General features: G+C 40.0%; 2 long non-coding RNA genes across 2 annotated transcripts; both read right to left on the reverse strand.

Moving 5' to 3' along the window:
* Positions 1–3,401: 3,401 nt before the first annotated feature.
* LOC122032567 lies at positions 3,402–4,547 on the reverse strand. The gene is made up of 3 exons (XR_006126140.1): positions 4,070–4,547; positions 3,881–3,981; positions 3,402–3,754 (listed from the first exon to the last, which is right to left on the reverse strand). It is a non-coding gene; the product is annotated as an uncharacterized LOC122032567 (long non-coding RNA).
* Positions 4,548–17,724: 13,177 nt separating this feature from the next.
* On the reverse strand, positions 17,725–18,994 carry LOC122032168. The gene is made up of 4 exons (XR_006125975.1): positions 18,639–18,994; positions 18,450–18,550; positions 18,098–18,323; positions 17,725–17,799 (listed from the first exon to the last, which is right to left on the reverse strand). It is a non-coding gene; the product is annotated as an uncharacterized LOC122032168 (long non-coding RNA).
* Positions 18,995–20,176: the final 1,182 nt, after the last annotated feature.

Consider the following 20,176-nt stretch of genomic DNA (forward strand, 5'->3'; position numbering starts at 1 on the left):
CATGGGTAGCGTGACACAACGTGGTAGCACATCAGTTTGACTCTTCCGGTGCTCCGTTGATCCGCTCAGGGGTAGTGTGACGCAGCGTGTAGCACGTTAGAGATTCCTCCCCGTCATAGTGTACCGGGAGATGAGAGCATTGCGCTCCCCCATTTATGATTTGGGGTAGGAGTACGTGTGTACTCCGACAGCATCCCGTCCACTCGGTCACTCATCAGGGGTAGTGATGCAGAGTGCACGGTCGTCACAGCCCTACCCACTTGGTCCCACTTTTGTTGTGAGTTGACTGACTGGCGTCAGGAGTGACCATGACATTGCCATCATATGCATGATGCATTTATTGTTTGTGATTGTGTTTGCTGCATTTATATGCTGCATATTGTTTGGATTCCTATGTTTGACATGCATACAGGTCTTCTATACCTTTCGGACTGTTTGTCCTTATACCGGGTCCTGGTTAGTACAGATTCTCTCCTGTCTACTTCGGTTTGCATTTATCTTTATTTTTATCAGGAGACTGTACGCATGATTAGTGCTAGGTGTTATTTCTTTACTTTGCATATCAATTGTACCTGCTGAGTGTTGGACTCACCCCGCCTCCATTGTTGTTATTTTTAGGTCGATGCTGTCTGGAGGGAGTTCCAGTCGCTAGTCCTCACTGCACGTAGTGCTAGATCCCTGCATACCTCGATGATTTATTTATCATTTAGTTTGGTTCCTATTTGATTATGTGTGTACTTGGTTATTTGGATACTTGGACATCGTATGTTTTTCTTTTGATATTGATGGATGTTCTATTTGATATGTTTTTACTACATGCCTGCCTGGACGGCAGAAGAGGTGAGTTTCGTCAGATTTGAGTTTTTATGAGTGTAGTGGAGTAGGGTGGATTTCGAGTCAGAGTACTATTGTTTGTGATTACTATTATTAACTGCGTGGTTGTGACAGCCAGAGGCTGAATATCTATGTAAACTGCGTGGTGATTGTTTTTTATTTATTGTTATAATTCCAGCCGCCTGTGGCTAAGGTATATGTGTTATGTAGAAGTTTCAGATTGTCCGTCGTACAGGGGAGATGCTGCCGAAATTTCTTCGGACAGGGACTCCTCTGGGGCGTGACATGGATTTAGACTTTCTAATCCAACTCATTAAAGAGGACTATATATTGATATGATTAAGAGAGAATTAACACACAATTCATTATTGGCTTGATCAGGTTTAGAAACCTAAATCTAATACCTCTCTCTCCCTCTCCCGCACTCTTGCAGTTGACCATAACAAGAGGGTCTCCTCTTGTTATTGTGAGCCACCCAAAGGAAGAAGATCTTCCTTTTATTTCTTCTTCCTCTTCTTGATCCTTCTCGTTCGCTCATAGCTAGTACCTTCCAAAGGCGAAAGTTATTCTCTTCGAGTTGTCTTAAAGAGAAGAGCATGGATACAAATAGAAGTGAGGTTCGATAACATCACAAAAGGTTGATGCCCTTGTCACGCCCCAGGTAGTCCCTGTCCGAAGAAATTTCGGCAGCATCTCCCCTGTACGGGTGACAATATGAATCTCAGTATACATATATCTATACCTCGGCCACACTCGGCCGGAAAAATACACACAAACAGTAAACAATCCACGCAGTTATATTCAACATTTCCACACAGATATAATATGAACAATCCACGCAGTTATATAAAGAAAAGATGATATAGAAATCAACGAAGATATACGTACACATCCTACTCCACTACAACGAAGAAACGAAATCCACAAAGTAATGAAATATTCGCAGCGGAAAACAAAGTAACAAACCCGAATGTTCGATATAAAGTCCACAATACAAACTCACATCACAAGTATACGAATAAAAGCGAATACAGAAAACGATATCTAGAAATCCTCGCGACAAAGGGGCTAGCGACTGGAATCTCTCCTGACGGCCTCAACCTGAAAAATAATAATAACGGGGTGAGTTCAAAGAACTCAGCAGGTAAACCAATAGACATGTACAGCAATATATATCCACCAGTAATAACCTAAGGTACAGTCTCCTAAACCATAGGATCAATAATACAGTTCTCTAACCATACAACCTACGGTATAGTCTCCTAACAGTTCAACAGATATGCAGAGCTGAAATAAACTCTAATAACCAACAATAGGCATAAAGCACAATCTATAGCAAGAATAATAAGAAAATGCATAACTGTAATAAACTGCACTCACCTGCGAGGCTTGGGCAAATAACTGTTGACATACACAGACAAAGATAGTCAGAGCAAATAAGCATGTATCCTGTATGCATGTCAATCATATGCAGTCACCCAAGTGCATCATCCAATATGCAACAATCACAATAAATGCAATATGTGCATATGATGCAATATGACATGGTCACCCCGACGCTAGTCACCGTCTCCCACGCGATGGCGAGACCGAGTAGGTAGGGTCAGAACACCGTGCACTCGTCGTCACTACACGATGAGTGACCCAATGGACGGATCTGTCGGAGTACATCTATCCTCCTACCTCAAACATAGTGAGGGAGCGCGCCTCAACTCCGACGCAATGACGGGAGGGATCCTGTCGGCACGCCGCAGCCACACTACCCATGAGGCGGACCAATGAGCACTCTGAGCTCGCCATACACACCCCACCGTGCCGTACACGACCCATGCGGTGAAACACGTTGTGTGCGGGCCTATCTGCCGACGAGCTCAACAATAATGGAGTCGTCAATCGCCCAGCATGCAATCATGCAGGATGGTGCATGATGCTACAGTATGTCATACCTGAACATAGCCTCCTCCATATATGTGTGTGCCCAAAAGGTAAACGCATATATATAACCATGATATAAACAGCATAAAACCAAAGACATCACATATAATAATGATGTAAGTATCATGAATCCAAGAGCATGTATCACACATGTAAAGCAACTAATCCAGTATAGTAGAGCACTATAGATATACATCTCTATGAACATATATACACATGGCAAGAGATAAAATATCCAATCCTGAAGTAAAGCAACTAGCAGATGAAGCATGTGATAGGTATCAACTAGCTAAGACCAAGAGAGAGAATAATCTACTATCTACCACTAGTAAATATATATAAGCTACACATATCATAAGACATTATCAAAAGATAAGTCAAAGGGTACCCACCTCAAATAGAAGGTACAAGTCAATCCGAATCCGAATCCGAAGTCGAGACACCCGTCTCGAATCAGAGTCCTATGTAAACAAATACATTTACTTTTATTTAGCTAGAATACAAACAAATAGCTAAATAAATCCTAAATAGAAATTTAGGGATAAACCCTAAACCCATATAACCTAAATAATCTACACAACCTAATGATAAATAAATTATCAATAGGTATCAAGATCATACCTAATCATCTAACACGTGATCATCTAACAAATATCCAAATTCGAAACATGATCTACATCTAAGATCAAAACCTACATTCAACTAACTAATACATAAACCCTAATTCATCAACATGTAGCCAAAATCCCTACACCTTACCTCAATTAAACTACTGGAAAACAAGGTGATCTGCTGGAATAGGAAGCCACAGAACCCAATTCCAGATCCACAAAACACTCAACCTCACTGGAATCAATCCTCTGTTCGGATCAAGCTGCTGTCAACCAAGATGTTGCTGGATGGAGGTTCTGCCAAGACGAAGGTGAGCTACTGGATCAAGAACAATCCACAGCACACAAATTGAAATCCACAGAACAGGTCCTCACTGGAATAAATCGGACGAAGCAATGAATTAAACTGGAATTCATTGATCAGATTAAGATTGAAGATCACAGAGCATATAGTAGATCACACCATGGAAACCATAGATCAAACAACACCCTAATCTTACCTCAACCGATTGTCTCCAGGAGGTGTTGCCCGATTCGATTCTATGTTCCCGGAATTCCTCTGCCCCTCAATCAACAAGAAGGAAGGGATCTACGACCTAACCTGAGATCGCCAACAATCAATGAGGAAGCGAGCAAGAATCGGAAAAGAAGATTCGAACTAGGGCACAAATCAAAGAGTCGAAGGATACCAAAGAATCGACTTAGCTTTAACCCCTTCAAAGCTCCAAGATCCACTCCTCGTCGGCAACACCAAGAAACGGAGAAGAATCGCCGATCGCCAAGAACTGGTGCGTCGGTGATCTAGGGCAGAGACAGGAGGGGGGAAGAAAGGTCAGCAGTCGGCTAGAGGAGACGCGACGCCGTGCCTATGATCCAGAGAGGAATAGCGCCGCCCGGATTTAAGCTCACGACCGCCGATGTCGGTAGAGGAGGATCGCCGGAGCTGGAAGCCCTAATCCCTTCGGCGTCGCTTGTCCGCGAGAGAGAACAGAGAAAGAGGGAAAGGGGGTTCGGCTTCGAGCAGGGGGGAAGATCAGGGAAGGAGTTTGGGATCGGCGTTTTTGGGGAGAAAATAAAAAGAAAAGGAATTTATATAATAAAAATATTTCCTCACTTAAACGGGTATCCCAAACAGGCTTTATCCGAACTCGCCGATTGATCCCCTCAAAACCCTCCGTATGAGCTTCGAAAAATTCCCAGAAAATTTCTAAAAATTTCGAAAAAATTCTATAAGGCTATTTTCCAAATAACCCTTTTAATTAAATTTTTCCGAGATCTCACATCCTCCCCTACTAATAAAAATTTGGTCCCCAAATTTCGCTATAACCAAAAGCTAACACTAGAGTATAACCAAATAGTATAAATGCTGAAAGAAACTCTAACCCACATACCTCAAGTAAAAAGATGAGGGTATCGAGCTCGGATCGTATCCTCCAGCTCCCAAGTAGCCTCCTCGTCGGAATGATGCTGCCATCCGACTTTAACCAGTCGGACAGTCTTGTTCCGCAGCTGACACTCTCTATGGTCCAGAATCCGCACCGGAACCTCCTCGTAAGTAACATCAGGCTGAATAGGAGCAGATATATCTGACAAAACATGTGCTGGATCGGATACGTATCTCCTCAACATAGATACATGGAATACATCGTGAATGCCAGCTAGAGATGGTGGTAGCGCCAAACGGTAAGCTACTGCTCCAATCCTCTCTAAGATCTGGAATGGTCCAATATATCGTGGAGCTAACTTACCTCGAAGACCAAATCTCTTCACCCCTTTAGTGGGTGAAACTCTAAGAAATACATGATCACCAATGGAGAACTCCAGGGGTCTCCGTCTCTGATCAGCATAACTCTTCTGACGGTCCTGAGCCTCTGACATCCTCCGTCTGATAGTGCGAACTAACTCTGCATCCTGCTGAGCTCTCTGAGGTCCTACCAACTGGGCCTCCCCAACCTCTTCCCAGAGGATGGGTGTCCGACAAGGCCTACCATACAACGCCTCAAACGGTGCCATCTGGATAGCCGAATGATAGCTATTGTTGTAGGCGAACTCTACTAATAGCAGGTGGTCCTCCCAACTGCCTCCGAAGTCCATGACACAAGACCTCAACAAGTCCTCCAAAGTCTGAATGGTCCGCTCTGACTGTCCATCTGTCTGCGGATGGAATGTCGTACTGAAACGAAGCTGTGTGCCCAAGGCATGCTGCAGACTCTGCCAGAATCGGGACGTGAACCGTGGGTCTCTATCCGATATGATGCTCAAAGGAACACCATGTAATCTAATAATCTCACGACAGTATAGCTCTGCTAATCGATCCAGAGAATCAGTCTTCCGAATCGCTAAAAAGTGTGCGGATTTGGTTAATCGGTCAACTTTTACCCAAATCGCATCATGGCCTCGTCGAGTCCTAGGCAATCCCACCACGAAATCTATAGTAATATGTTCCCACTTCCACTCTGGAATAGGGATCCTCTGAAGTAAACCAGCAGGTCTCTGGTGCTCAGCCTTCACCTGCTGATAGACAAGACATCTAGCTACAAATTCCGCGATGTCTTTCTTCATGCCGTTCCACCAATAGGAACGCCTCAAATCACGATACATACGGGTCCCACCAGGGTGGATAGCAAATCTAGAACGATGAGCCTCCTGAAGTAACTACTCCATGACTGGGTGAGACTGAGGTATCACAATCTGCCTCGAAAACAAACAATCCCCTCTTCATCTCGTGTAAACTCAGTCTGCTGTCCGGAAGCTATCTGGCTACTAATGAACTGTAAATGCTGATCTCCGGCCTGGGCCTCTCAAATCCTCATCCTGATCGACGACTGAGCAACCATGGTAACAAGAATACCCTGCTCTGTCCGTCTGTAACACCCCAAATTTCCTCAATTAGAGTCCTAAAAGTAATTTTAAAATATTTAAAAATGCTATAGAAATATTCTAGGGATTTTTAGAAATTTTTAGAGTATTTTTATGTAATTTTTAGAGGTCGTTTGGTATTTTTACAAAACGAAGGAAGTTTCGACAAAAAAATGTCCAAGCCGAGAATTGAACCCATGACCTTTGAATCGGTCAAAACCCGGCTGACCAGGTGTGCAAACGGATTTTTCTGTTTAAAAAAGGTAGCGAATTTATTGAAGATAGTTAACAGAATATTATAAAAAGGATAAGTTGATGTTGGATTTGTTTGTTTAGAAAAAGTAGCAAATTTATTTAAGATAATTAACAAAATATTGGATTATTAAAGGGATAAGTTGATGTTGGATTTGTTTGTTTAGAAAAATTAGCAAATTTATTTAAGATAATTAACAGAATATTGGATTATAAAAGGGATAAGTTGATGTTGGATTTGTTTGTTTAGAAAAAGTAGCAAATTTATTTAAGATAATTAACAGAATATTGGATTATAAAAGGGGATAAGTTGATGCTTTGTTTTCCCGTGACTTAAACCATTCTCTCCTTCTCTTCTGCGTACGATGGCAGAGCTAGGGAGTTAGGGTATCATCTCCGGCGGCCGGCCGAGGTCCTAGATGCCCTTTTTGTTCGGTTGTGAGTCCAAGAATCAAGGTAAGTGCTTCTCACCTGCAGTAGGAGTAGTTTCAGACCTTTGTTCTTCTTGAATTCGAAGCATAAGAAGCGCTTATAATGCAGATTTTTATGTAGAGCTTATATTGCAGATTTTTATGTAGGCTTATAGTGCAGATTTTAATTAAGCTTATAGTGCAGATTTTATGTTTGTATAGTATGCAGAAATAGTGTAGCATAGAATGCAGAATCTTGATTAGAATAGTATGCAGAATTTTGATTAGCATAGTATGCAGATTTTTGTTTATGCATTTCAAAGTTAGAATTTGTTTAAACATTTCAGCTTTTAAAAAGCATTCTTTTATTAGAGGTATTAACAAGTACAAGAAAGATAAAGAAAAGAAAGAAAAAGGCCAAGGCCTTAAGTAGATCCCAAAGTCAAAACTTTAGGGATTTTGGCACACAAGGTGCTCGTTAAAATGCCGAGGCATTATATATTAGAAGTATTAAAAGATAACAAGTATTTTACTTTTATCAGTGGCATTGTACTGGACTCTCAGTTGTCCTTGGGTTGGGCTCCCATAGTCGTCCCTAGGTTTAGATAACCTAGTATGCAGGACTCTCAGTAGTCCTTGGGCTGGGCTCCCATAGTCGGTCCCTAGGTTTAGATAACCTAGTAAACCCTACTAGATTCGGGACCAGCTATCTCGGGTCTAGTTAGGGATGCGCGCATAGCAAGTACAGTTGTCGGGCCCAAGAAGAAGTTGATTATTATTTTGAAGTATTATAAGTATAAGTTTTTGAACAAAAGAAATAAGTTTCACATAAGTATAAAAGTATAAAAGAATAAGCTTAGAATAAATGAATTAAGTTTCACTTTGTTTCAGAATCAGCAAGTTTAGTTCCCTTTTATGCTAGCATGTTATTTAGATTAGCTTACTGTTCCGTGCTATTAGAAGAGCATGAGTAGCTTTACATGTTTCACACTTCAGTATGTTTGTTTATTCACTAGTAGATGAGCATGAGTAGATTTCCTTTTGAGCATTCAGTTTTAGATTTCTGTGTACATGCATATTCGTGTTTTTGTGAGTTAGATAGCTCTTACTAAGCAAATTTTGCTTATAGTTGTATTTCCTCTTACTGCAGATAAAGGAAAGAAAAGTTATAGCAAAGGAAGGCGACAAGGAGGTGCGGATGGATGTGTGATGCCTGGACTATAGAAGCCTTGGGACCTAGCATAAGGATTTATTAAGATTGTCATTTATTAAGAATGTATTAGATGAGTCATTTAGTTTTTAGCTGCTAGTTAATTGCATTTTTAGAGAGTTTATGTATTGATCTCATGTGAACAACTCTAATTAAGTAAAGTTAGTAGTCCAGTAGCGCTCCGCCCTCATAGACTAGTAGTGAGGAGGGTGGGGCGTTACAGTTGGTATCAGAGCAGTTCCTATTCTCCAGCATCACACATCAGCACCAACCTTGCCGTCTTCAAGTAAGAAAGTATTTAAGTTTTCCTTTTATGCTTTCTTTATTATTGCAGTATGGAGTAATTGGTTAAATGCGCTTTAGTAAGATAGAAGTTTTGTCTCTCTTATATTCATATACATAAGTATGTTTAGAAATGATAGAGAAGATATCAAGCCTTCCAAGGACCCCTAATGGGTACGATGCGATATGAATAATAGAGGACCGAGAAGTTAAGAGACTAAGGAACAAAGAGTACCATTAGTGAAAGTCATTTAGAACCAGAAGCACGAGGAAGTTACTTATGAGCATGAGGACAGTATGAGACAAAGATATCCAGAATTATTCTAAGTTCGAGGACGAACTTTTTATAAGGTAGGGAGAATTGTAACGCCCCAAATTTCCTCAATTAGAGTCCTAAAAGTAATTTTAAAATATTTAAAAATGCTATAGAAATATTCTAGGGATTTTTAGAAATTTTTAGAGTATTTTTATGTAATTTTTAGAGGTCGTTTGGTATTTTTACAAAACGAAGGAAGTTTCGACAAAAAAATGTCCAAGCCGAGAATTGAACCCATGACCTTTGAATCGGTCAAAACCCGGCTGACCAGGTGTGCAAACGGATTTTTCTGTTTAAAAAAGGTAGCGAATTTATTTAAGATAGTTAACAGAATATTATAAAAAGGATAAGTTGATGTTGGATTTGTTTGTTTAGAAAAAGTAGCAAATTTATTTAAGATAATTAACAGAATATTGGATTATTAAAGTGATAAGTTGATGTTGGATTTGTTTGTTTAGAAAAAGTAGCAAATTTATTTAAGATAATTAACAGAATATTGGATTATAAAAGGGATAAGTTGATGTTGGATTTGTTTGTTTAGAAAAAATAGCAAATTTATTTAAGATAATTAACAGAATATTGGATTATAAAAGGGGATAAGTTGATGCTTTGTTTTCCCGTGACTTAAACCATTCTCTCCTTCTCTTCTGCGTACGATGGCGGAGCTCGGGAAGAAAATGAAAGGGAGTTAGGGTATCATCTCCGGCGGCCGGCCGAGGTCCTAGATGCCCTTTTTGTTCGGTTGTGAGTCCAAGAATCAAGGTAAGTGCTTCTCACCTGCAGTAGGAGTAGTTTCAGACCTTTGTTCTTCTTGAATTCGAAGCATAAGAAGCGCTTATAATGCAGATTTTTATGTAGAGCTTATATTGCAGATTTTTATGTAGGCTTATAGTGCAGATTTTAATTAAGCTTATAGTGCAGATTTTATGTTTGTATAGTATGCAGAAATAGTGTAGCATAGAATGCAGAATCTTGATTAGAATAGTATGCAGAATTTTGATTAGCATAGTATGCAGATTTTTGTTTATGCATTTCAAAGTTAGAATTTGTTTAAACATTTCAGCTTTTAAAAAGCATTCTTTTATTAGAGGTATTAACAAGTACAAGAAAGATAAAGAAAAGAAAGAAAAAGGCCAAGGCCTTAAGTAGATCCCAAAGTCAAAACTTTAGGGATTTTGGCACACAAGGTGCTCGTTAAAATGCCGAGGCATTATATATTAGAAGTATTAAAAGATAACAAGTATTTTACTTTTATCAGTGGCACTGTACGGGACTCTCAGTTGTCCTTGGGTTGGGCTCCCATAGTCGTCCCTAGGTTTAGATAACCTAGTATGCAGGACTCTCAGTAGTCCTCGGGCTGGGCTCCCATAGTCGGTCCCTAGGTTTAGATAACCTAGTAAACCCTACTAGATTCGGGACCAGCTATCTCGGGTCTAGTTAGGGATGCGCGCATAACAAGTACAGTTGTCGGGCCCAAGAAGAAGTTGATTATTATTTTGAAGTATTATAAGTATAAGTTTTTGAACAAAAGAAATAAGTTTCACATAAGTATAAAAGTATAAAAGAATAAGCTTAGAACAAATGAATTAAGTTTCACTTTGTTTCAGAATCAGCAAGTTTAGTTCCCTTTTATGCTAGCATGTTATTTAGATTAGCTTACTGTTCCGTGCTATTAGAAGAGCATGAGTAGCTTTACATGTTTCGCACTTCAGTATGTTTGTTTATTCACTAGTAGATGAGCATGAGTAGATTTCCTTTTGAGCATTCAGTTTTAGATTTCTGTATACATGCATATTCGTGTTTTTGTGAGTTAGATAGCTCTTACTAAGCAAATTTTGCTTATAGTTGTATTTCCTCTTACTGCAGATAAAGGAAAGAAAAGTTATAGCAAAGGAAGGCGACAAGGAGGTGCGGATGGATGTGTGATGCCTGGACTATAGAAGCCTTGGGACCTAGCATAAGGATTTATTAAGATTGTCATTTATTAAGAATGTATTAGATGAGTCATTTAGTTTTTCGCTGCTAGTTAATTGCATTTTTAGAGAGTTTATGTATTGATCACATGTGAACAACTCTAATTAAGTAAAGTTAGTAGTCCAGTAGCGCTCCGCCCTCATAGACTAGTAGTGAGGAGGGTGGGGCGTTACAGTTGGTATCAGAGCAGTTCCTATTCTCCAGCATCACACATCAGCACCAACCTTACCGTCTTCAAGTAAGAAAGTATTTAAGTTTTCCTTTTATGCTTTCTTTATTATTGCAGTATGGAGTAATTGGTTAAATGCGCTTTAGTAAGATAGAAGTTTTGTCTCTCTTATATTCATATACATAAGTATGTTTAGAAATGATAGAGAAGATATCAAGCCTTCCAAGGACCCCTAATGGGTACGATGCGATATGAATAATAGAGGACCGAGAAGTTAAGAGACTAAGGAACAAAGAGTACCATTAGTGAAAGTCATTTAGAACCAGAAGCACGAGGAAGTTACTTATGAGCATGAGGACAGTATGAGACAAAGATATCCAGAATTATTCTAAGTTCGAGGACGAACTTTTTATAAGGTAGGGAGAATTGTAATGTCCCAAATTTCCTCAATTAGAGTCCTAAAAGTAATTTTAAAATATTTAAAAATGCTATAGAAATATTCTAGGGATTTTTAGAAATTTTTAGAGTATTTTTATGTAATTTTTAGAGGTCGTTTGGTATTTTTACAAAACGAAGGAAGTTTCGACAAAAAAATGTCCAAGCCGAGAATTGAACCCATGACCTTTGAATCGGTCAAAACCCGGCTGACCAGGTGTGCAAACAGATTTTTCTGTTTAAAAAAGGTAGCGAATTTATTTAAGATAGTTAACAGAATATTATAAAAAGGATAAGTTGATGTTGGATTTGTTTGTTTAGAAAAAGTAGCAAATTTATTTAAGATAATTAATAGAATATTGGATTATTAAAGGGATAAGTTGATGTTGGATTTGTTTGTTTAGAAAAAGTTGAAAATTTATTTAAGATAATTAATAGAATATTGGATTATAAAAGGGATAAGTTGATGTTGGATTTGTTTGTTTAGAAAAAGTAGCAAATTTATTTAAGATAATTAACAGAATATTGGATTATAAAAGGGGATAAGTTGATGCTTTGTTTTCCCGTGACTTAAACCATTCTCTCCTTCTCTTCTGCGTACGATGGCGGAGCTCGGGAAAAAAATGAAAGGGAGTTAGGGTATCATCTCCGGCGGCCAGCCAAGGTCCTAGATGCCCTTTTTGTTCGGTTGTGAGTCCAAGAATCAAGGTAAGTGCTTCTCACCTGCAGTAGGAGTAGTTTCGGACCTTTGTTCTTCTTGAATTCGAAGCATAAGAAGCGCTTATAATGCAGATTTTTATGTAGAGCTTATATTGCAGATTTTTATGTAGGCTTATAGTGCAGATTTTAATTAAGCTTATAGTGCAGATTTTATGTTTGTATAGTATGCAGAAATAGTGTAGCATAGAATGCAGAATCTTGATTAGAATAGTATGCAGAATTTTGATTAGCATAGTATGCAGATTTTTGTTTATGCATTTCAAAGTTAGAATTTGTTTAAACATTTCAGCTTTTAAAAAGCATTCTTTTATTAGAGTTATTAACAAGTACAAGAAAGATAAAGAAAAGAAAGAAAAAGGCCAAGGCCTTAAGTATATCCCAAAGTCAAAACTTTAGGGATTTTGGCACACAAGGTGCTCGTTAAAATGCCGAGGCATTATATATTAGAAGTATTAAAAGATAACAAGTATTTTACTTTTATCAGTGGCACTGTACTGGACTCTCAGTTGTCCTTGGGTTGGGCTCCCATAGTCGTCCCTAGGTTTAGATAACCTAGTAGTAACGGCACGGCCGTCGTTGGGCCGCCATAGTGGGTCGGTTTATAACCTAGTAAACCCTACTAGATTCGGGACCAGATATCTCGGGTCTAGTTAGGGATGCGCGCATAACAAGTACAGTTGTCGGGCCCAAGAAGAAGTTGATTATTATTTTGAAGTATTATAAGTATAAGTTTTTGAACAAAAGAAATAAGTTTCACATAAGTATAAAAGTATAAAAGAATAAGCTTAGAACAAATGAATTAAGTTTCACTTTGTTTCAGAATCAGCAAGTTTAGTTCCCTTTTATGCTAGCATGTTATTTAGATTAGCTTACTGTTCCGTGCTATTAGAAGAGCATGAGTAGCTTTACATGTTTCGCACTTCAGTATGTTTGTTTATTCACTAGTAGATGAGCATGAGTAGATTTCCTTTTGAGCATTCAGTTTTAGATTTCTGTATACATGCATATTCGTGTTTTTGTGAGTTAGATAGCTCTTACTAAGCAAATTTTGCTTATAATTGTATTTCCTCTTACTGCAGATAAAGGAAAGAAAAGTTATAGCAAAGGAAGGCGACAAGGAGGTGCGGATGGATGTGTGATGCCTGGACTATAGAAGCCTTGGGACCTAGCATAAGGATTTATTAAGATTGTCATTTATTAAGAATGTATTAGATGAGTCATTTAGTTTTTCGCTGCTAGTTAATTGCATTTTTAGAGAGTTTATGTATTGATCTCATGTGAACAACTCTAATTAAGTAAAGTTAGTAGTCCAGTAGCGCTCCGCCCTCATAGACTAGTAGTGAGGAGGGTGGGGCGTTACACCGTCCCTGCTCCTCAAGGCCCAACTCGGAGAATCCCTGAATCAAGTCTGTGACTAAAACTTGATGACAAGCTAAAGTCCCTCTGGACTTCCTGCTAAGTGCATCAGCAACCACATTAGCTTTACCCGGATGGTAGCTAATAGTACAATCATAGTCCTTCAGGAACTCCATCCATCTCCTCTGTCGGAGATTGAGTTCCTTCTGTGTAAAAATATATTTGAGACTCTTATGATCAGTAAGAATCTCAAAAGTAATACCATAAAGATGATGTCGCCAAATCTTCAAAGCAAAGATAATAGCGGCTAATCATGTCTTGGGTAGTTCTTCTCATGCTCCTTCAACCGACGAGAAGCATAGGAGACTACCCTACAACAAAACAGTACCAAGCCTCAAGAGATGCGTCGTAAAGTCAATCCGTCACCGTAAGGTAAAACCAAATGCCGATACTAATCTCCGCTCACTGGAAGTGGTCTCACAAGCCTCGACCACGTGAATTTCACACCTTCCGGTCGACGTGTCAACCATAGCAATCTTGAGAAACCCTCAACGATCGTCGGTAATATCCAACAAGCCCAAGAAATCGCGAATCTCCGATCGACTTGGCCGCTCCCACCGGTGATAGCCTCGATCTTCCGAGGATCTACTGAGATACCTCGGCTTGACACCACGTGTCCCGGAAAACCAACTAAAGATAGCCAAAATGCACTTCGAACTTCGACATGGATGATGTCGTCGAAGAGTCTCCAAGACTATGCGAAGGTGCTGCGCGTGCTCCTCCTCAGAACGTGAATAGATCAATATATCATCGATAAATACAATCACAAACTGATCTAGATACTCCAGAAAGATACGGTTCATCAAATCCATAAATACTGCAGGAGCATTGGTAAGCCCAAATGGCATTACCAAAAACTCATAATGTCCGTATCTGGTGCGAAATGCTATCTTCTGAATATCAGAATCTCGAACTCTCAGCTGATGATATCCAGACCGCAGATCAATCTTAGAATACACTGATGTATCTCTGAGCTGATCAAATAAATCCTCAATCCGTGGCAAGGGGTACTTATTTCTGATAGTCATTGCATTCAGCTGCCTATAATCGATGCACAACCTCAGAGTACTATCCTTCTTCTTGACGAATAATACAGGAGAACACTAAGGCAGAATACCATGGAGTTCTCCACAAGGACACCGGAATGCTCCTACTCGTGCATGCCATATGCAGCTGCTGCAGGGGTAGCTGTCCTCTGCTGACGATGCGAAGATTGGGCTTTCGGCCCTCCTCACTGAGTCCCAGACTGACCAAATGGTTCTCCTGAAATAGAAACTCCGGAAGCTGCATGTCGAGCCTTCAGCGAACAGTCTCGGCTCAAATGTCCAGGCAGTTTGCAATAATAGCAAACTGACTGTCCCAAGTACATGCAGAGATGATGTGATCTCGGGACTCGCATCGGGTGCAGTGAGAGTCACCGCTGGACTGTTTCCGGTTCTGCTGAGAAGACTAGGAACGTCCTGATGCAGAGCGTCCTGACTTCTGGGGTCGGTCAGATGACCCAGAAGTACCCTGGCCCGTCTGAGTACGACTGCTCTGCTGCTATCCCATAGTCTGTGGCTGCTGGATCTGTTTGGAAGCCCGATCAGTCTGCTTCCTCTTCTTGTCTGCATTCACTCTCTGATGAGCAGACTCAATCATAAGAGCTCTATCCTGTGCCTCTGTGTATGATACTATACCAAGATCAGCAATCTTCACCTGAAGATGCCCGTCCAGTCCCTGGACAAACTGAAGCATATGAGATCTATCCTCGGTAACCAACTCAGGACAGAATTTAGCCAACCAATTAAATTTGCCATTATACTCCATCACTAAACGGTTATTCTGCCGAAGACTCAGGAAATTCCGCTGACGTGTCATCTGATACGCGCGGGGAAAATATTGAGACTCAAATGCCTCCCTAAATCTCGTCCAGGTAATATGCTGCTCGCCGATAATCGAGCGCTGCGTGTCCCACCAGATCTCTGCCTCATCTCGTACCTCAAGTACGCAGTAGTAGGCACGACTAGAGTGGGTGCCGAGTATACTAAAGGTGATACCACTGGTGGTACAGTCGAGGTATGTACCTCTGAAGTCAGAATCGTCGGGATCTTATAATCCGACGTGACTATAATATCCTGGCGAGTCTGTCCCTGACGGACAAGCTCGATCCTAGCAGATCTCTCTAGAGACTCTATCTCCAGAGAATCTATCGCCATCTTACGTGTGCGTCCACGTCTCGGTACCGGAACACGTGTAGGTGTCATATCTATAAACAAAATGTTACCCAGATATCACTACAGGTATAAGAACTATAACATTACCAAATTTACCTATTGCCGTCTAGAGATGTCCTGTCGCTGCTTAGCCCCCAAATAGAACCTCGTCAAAATACCTCGGCATTCCTAATCGAAAAATCGACAGAAATCCACAAAATCCAAACATATCCAGATAAGCTCGCAAAACTCCAGAACACGAGAAACAAGTATCAAAAATCTGCTCTGATACCAAATAAATTGGTATCAGATAAAATCCCAAAAATCCAGAATGCCTAGCAAGTATCATAACCTGCTCTGATACCAAAAATAAATTGGTATCAGATAAAAACAAAATATAGAGCATCGTAACCCATGCTCTGATACCAAAAATATTGTCACGCCCCAGGTAGTCCCTGTCCGAAGAAATTTCGGCAGCATCTTCCCTGTACGGGTGACAATATGAATCTCAGTATACATATATCTATACCTCGGCCACACTCGGCCGGAACAATACACACAAACAGTAAACAATCCACGCAGTTATATTCAACATTTCCACACAGATATAATATGAACAATCCACGCAGTTATATAAAGAAAAGATGATATAGAAATCAACGAAGATATACGTACACATCCTACTCCACTACAACGAAGAAACGAAATCCAGGAAGTAATGAAATATTCGCAGCGGAAAACAAAGTAACAAACCCGAATGTTCGATATAAAGTCCATAATACAAACTCACATCACAAGTATACGAATAAAAGCGAATACAGAAAACGATATCTAGAAATCCTCGCGACAAAGGGGCTAGCGACTGGAATCTCTCCTGACGGCCTCAACCTGAAAAATAATAATAACGGGGTGAGTTCAAAGAACTCAGCAGGTAAACCAATAGACATGTACAGCAATATATATCCACCAGTAATAACCTAAGGTACAGTCTCCTAAACCATAGGATCAATAATACAGTTCTCTAACCATACAACCTACGGTATAGTCTCCTAACAGTTCAACAGATATGCAGAGCTGAAATAAACTCTAATAACCAACAATAGGCATAAAGCACAATCTATAGCAAGAATAATAAGAAAATGCATAACTGTAATAAACTGCACTCACCTGCGAGGCTTGGGCAAATGACTGTGGACATACACAGACAAAGATAGTCAGAGCAAATAAGCATGTATCCTGTATGCATGTCAATCATATGCAGTCACCCAAGTGCATCATCCAATATGCAACAATCATAATAAATGCAATATGTGCATATGATGCAATATGACATGGTCACCCCTGACGCTAGTCACCGCCTCACACGCTGACGGCGAGACCAGTAGGTAGGGTGACACTGCACTCGTCACTACCCACGATGAGTGACCCAATGGATGGGATGCGCCTGAGTACACCTATCCTCCTACCTCAAACATAGTGAGGAGCGTAACGCCTCAACTCCCAGACGCAATGACGGGAGGGATCCTCGCTACCACTGCAATACACTACCCATGAGCGGACCAATGAGCACCGAAAGGCAACCTGCCATACACACCCTTCGTGTTGTGCCACTACCCATGCAGTGAACACGTTGGCCCATGTAGCCGACCGACGAGCTCAACAATAATGGAGTCGCCAATCCCAGCATGCAATCATGCAGGATGGTGCATGATGCTACAGTATGTCATACCTGAACATAGCCTCCTCCATATATGTGTGTGCCCAAAAGGTAAACGCATATATATAACCATGATATAAACAGCATAAAACCAAAGACATCACATATAATAATGATGTAAGTATCATGAATCCAAGAGCATGTATCACACATGTAAAGCAACTAATCCAGTATAGTAGAGCACTATAGATATACATCTCTATGAACATATATACACATGGCAAGAGATAAAATATCCAATCCTGAAGTAAAGCAACTAGCAGATGAAGCATGTGATAGGTATCAACTAGCTAAGACCAAGAGAGAGAATAATCTACTATCTACCACTAGTAAATATATATATAAGCTACACATATCATAAGACATTATCAAAAGATAAGTCAAAGGGTACCCGCCTCAAATAGAAGGTACAAGTCAATCCGAATCTGAATCCGAAGTCGAGACACCCGTCTCGAATCAGAGTCCTGTGTAAACAAATACATTTACTTTTATTTAGCTAGAATACATACAAATAGCTAAATAAATCCTAAATAGAAATTTAGGGATAAACCCTAAACCCATTTAACCTAACTAATCTACACAACCTAATGATAAATAAATTATCAATAGGTATCAAGATCATACCTAATCATCTAACACATGATCATCTAACAAATATCCAAATTCGAAACATGATCTACATCTAAGATCAAAACCTACATTCAACTAACTAATACATAAACCCTAATTCATCAACATGTAGCCAAAATCCCTACACCTTACCTCAATTAAACTGCTGGAAAACAAGGTGATATGCTAGAATAGGAAGCCACAGAACCCAATTCCAGATCCACAAAACACTCAACCTCACTGGAATCAATCCTCTGTTCGGATCAAGCTGCTGTCAACCAAGATGTTGCTGGATGGAGGTTCTGCCAAGATGAAGGTGAGCTACTGGATCAAGAACAATCCTCAGCACACAAATTGAAATCCACAGAACAGGTCCTCACTGGAATAAATCGGATGAAGCAATGAATTAAACTGGAATTCATTGATCAGATTAAGATTGAAGATCACAGAGCATATAGTAGATCACACCATGGAAACCATAGATCAAACAACACCCTAATCTTACCTCAACCGATTGTCTCCAGGAGGTGTCGCCCGATTCGATTCTATGTTCCCGGAATTCCTCTGCCCCTCAATCAACAAGAAGGAAGGGATCTACGACCTAACCTGAGATCGCCAACAATCAATGAGGAAGCGAGCAAGAATCGGAAAAGAAGATTCGAACTAGGGCACAAATCAGAGAGTCGAAGGATACCAAAGAATCGACTTAGCTTTAACCCCTTCAAAGCTCCAAGATCCACTCCTCGCCTGCAACACCAAGAAACAGAGAAGAATCGCCGATCGCCAAGAACTGGTGCGTCGGTGATCTAGGGCAGAGACAGGAGAGGGGGAGAAAGGTCAGCAGTCGGCTAGAGGAGACGCGACGCCGTGCCTATGATCCGGAGAGGAATAGCGCCGCCCGGATTTGAGCTCACGGCCGCCGATGTCGGTAGAGGAGGATCGCCGGAGCTGGAAGCCCTAATCCCTTCGGCGTCGCTTGTCCGCGAGAGAGAACAGAGAAAGAGGGAAAGGGGGTTCGACTTCGAGCAGGGGGGAAGATCGGGGAAGGAGTTTGGGATCGGCGTTTTTGGGGAGAAAATAAAAAGAAAAGGAATTTATATAATAAAAATATTTTCTCACTTAAACGGGTATCCCAAACAGGCTTTATCCGAACTCGTCGATCTATCCCCTCAAAACCCTCCGTATGAGCTCCGAAAAATTCCCAGAAAATTTCTAAAAATTCCGGAAAAATTCTATAATGCTATTTTCCAAATAACCCTTTTAATTAAATTTTTCCGAGATCTCACAGCCCTTCTCGTAACAGGTCATCTATAAGGTTACCTAGAATAATTGTTATTTGATTTCATTTTGTTTTATGATCTTGCCCACGCAATTGTATCTTGCATGCGTGTAGTGTATGTGATGTAATAAATTAATTTATTTATCGTTAAGTCATTTTCTGTACATGTTTACGAAATATATTTTTACCATACATTGCATTGGGCATATCCCTATAGTTTCAATATTACAATCAAATTTGGATGGATCATCAAAATTTGGGCTATAACTGCATACAAAATGTTGAGCATATTTCTCAAGCAAATTAGAGTCCATCAGAGTTTCTCGATGATTCTTCATTAGACTAATTACATCATTTGCAACTAGATGAGTCGACTAACTGGGAGGACTCTCAAGACCTATATACTCTTGCTCTCAGTCAGATGAAGACCACAACACAAGATTATATAGAGCTAATAGTGCAATGGGGGATCCAATTTCTATGGACATTATAATAAATTGATGAAGATTTTTCCAATGAGGATGATCAATTTAAAATTGTTGATGAAGTTGTTGATCCTTTAGTTGATGATATTGATGTTAGTAGTCTCTTCACTACTTATGATCATGATGTGATGGATAAAAGTGTAGAGACATGAACTATAGAAGAAATGTCCCAAGAATTACCTCCTTTGATCACACAACCAATTGATACTATGAAGTTGTAAGAATGAAATTAGTTGATGATAAATGTGTAGGGATTTGTGCAGTGGAAGCAAAGCCACAAGAATCACCACTTTCAAACGCACCACCACTTAAGCCAGAGCTAGAGCCTCTATAAGATCTAAAAATAGTCACATCCACTTGTTTAGAACTTTCAGGTACCTCTAAGCAGTGCAAGGTTAGTATTTCTAGTGATCTTTTAGAAAATTTCATAAAGATACTTGTAATAGATTTCATAAGGAAAATTCATAA

This window comes from Zingiber officinale, chromosome 11A (genome assembly GCF_018446385.1).
Source record: "Zingiber officinale cultivar Zhangliang chromosome 11A, Zo_v1.1, whole genome shotgun sequence".
Lineage (NCBI taxonomy): Eukaryota > Viridiplantae > Streptophyta > Magnoliopsida > Zingiberales > Zingiberaceae > Zingiber > Zingiber officinale.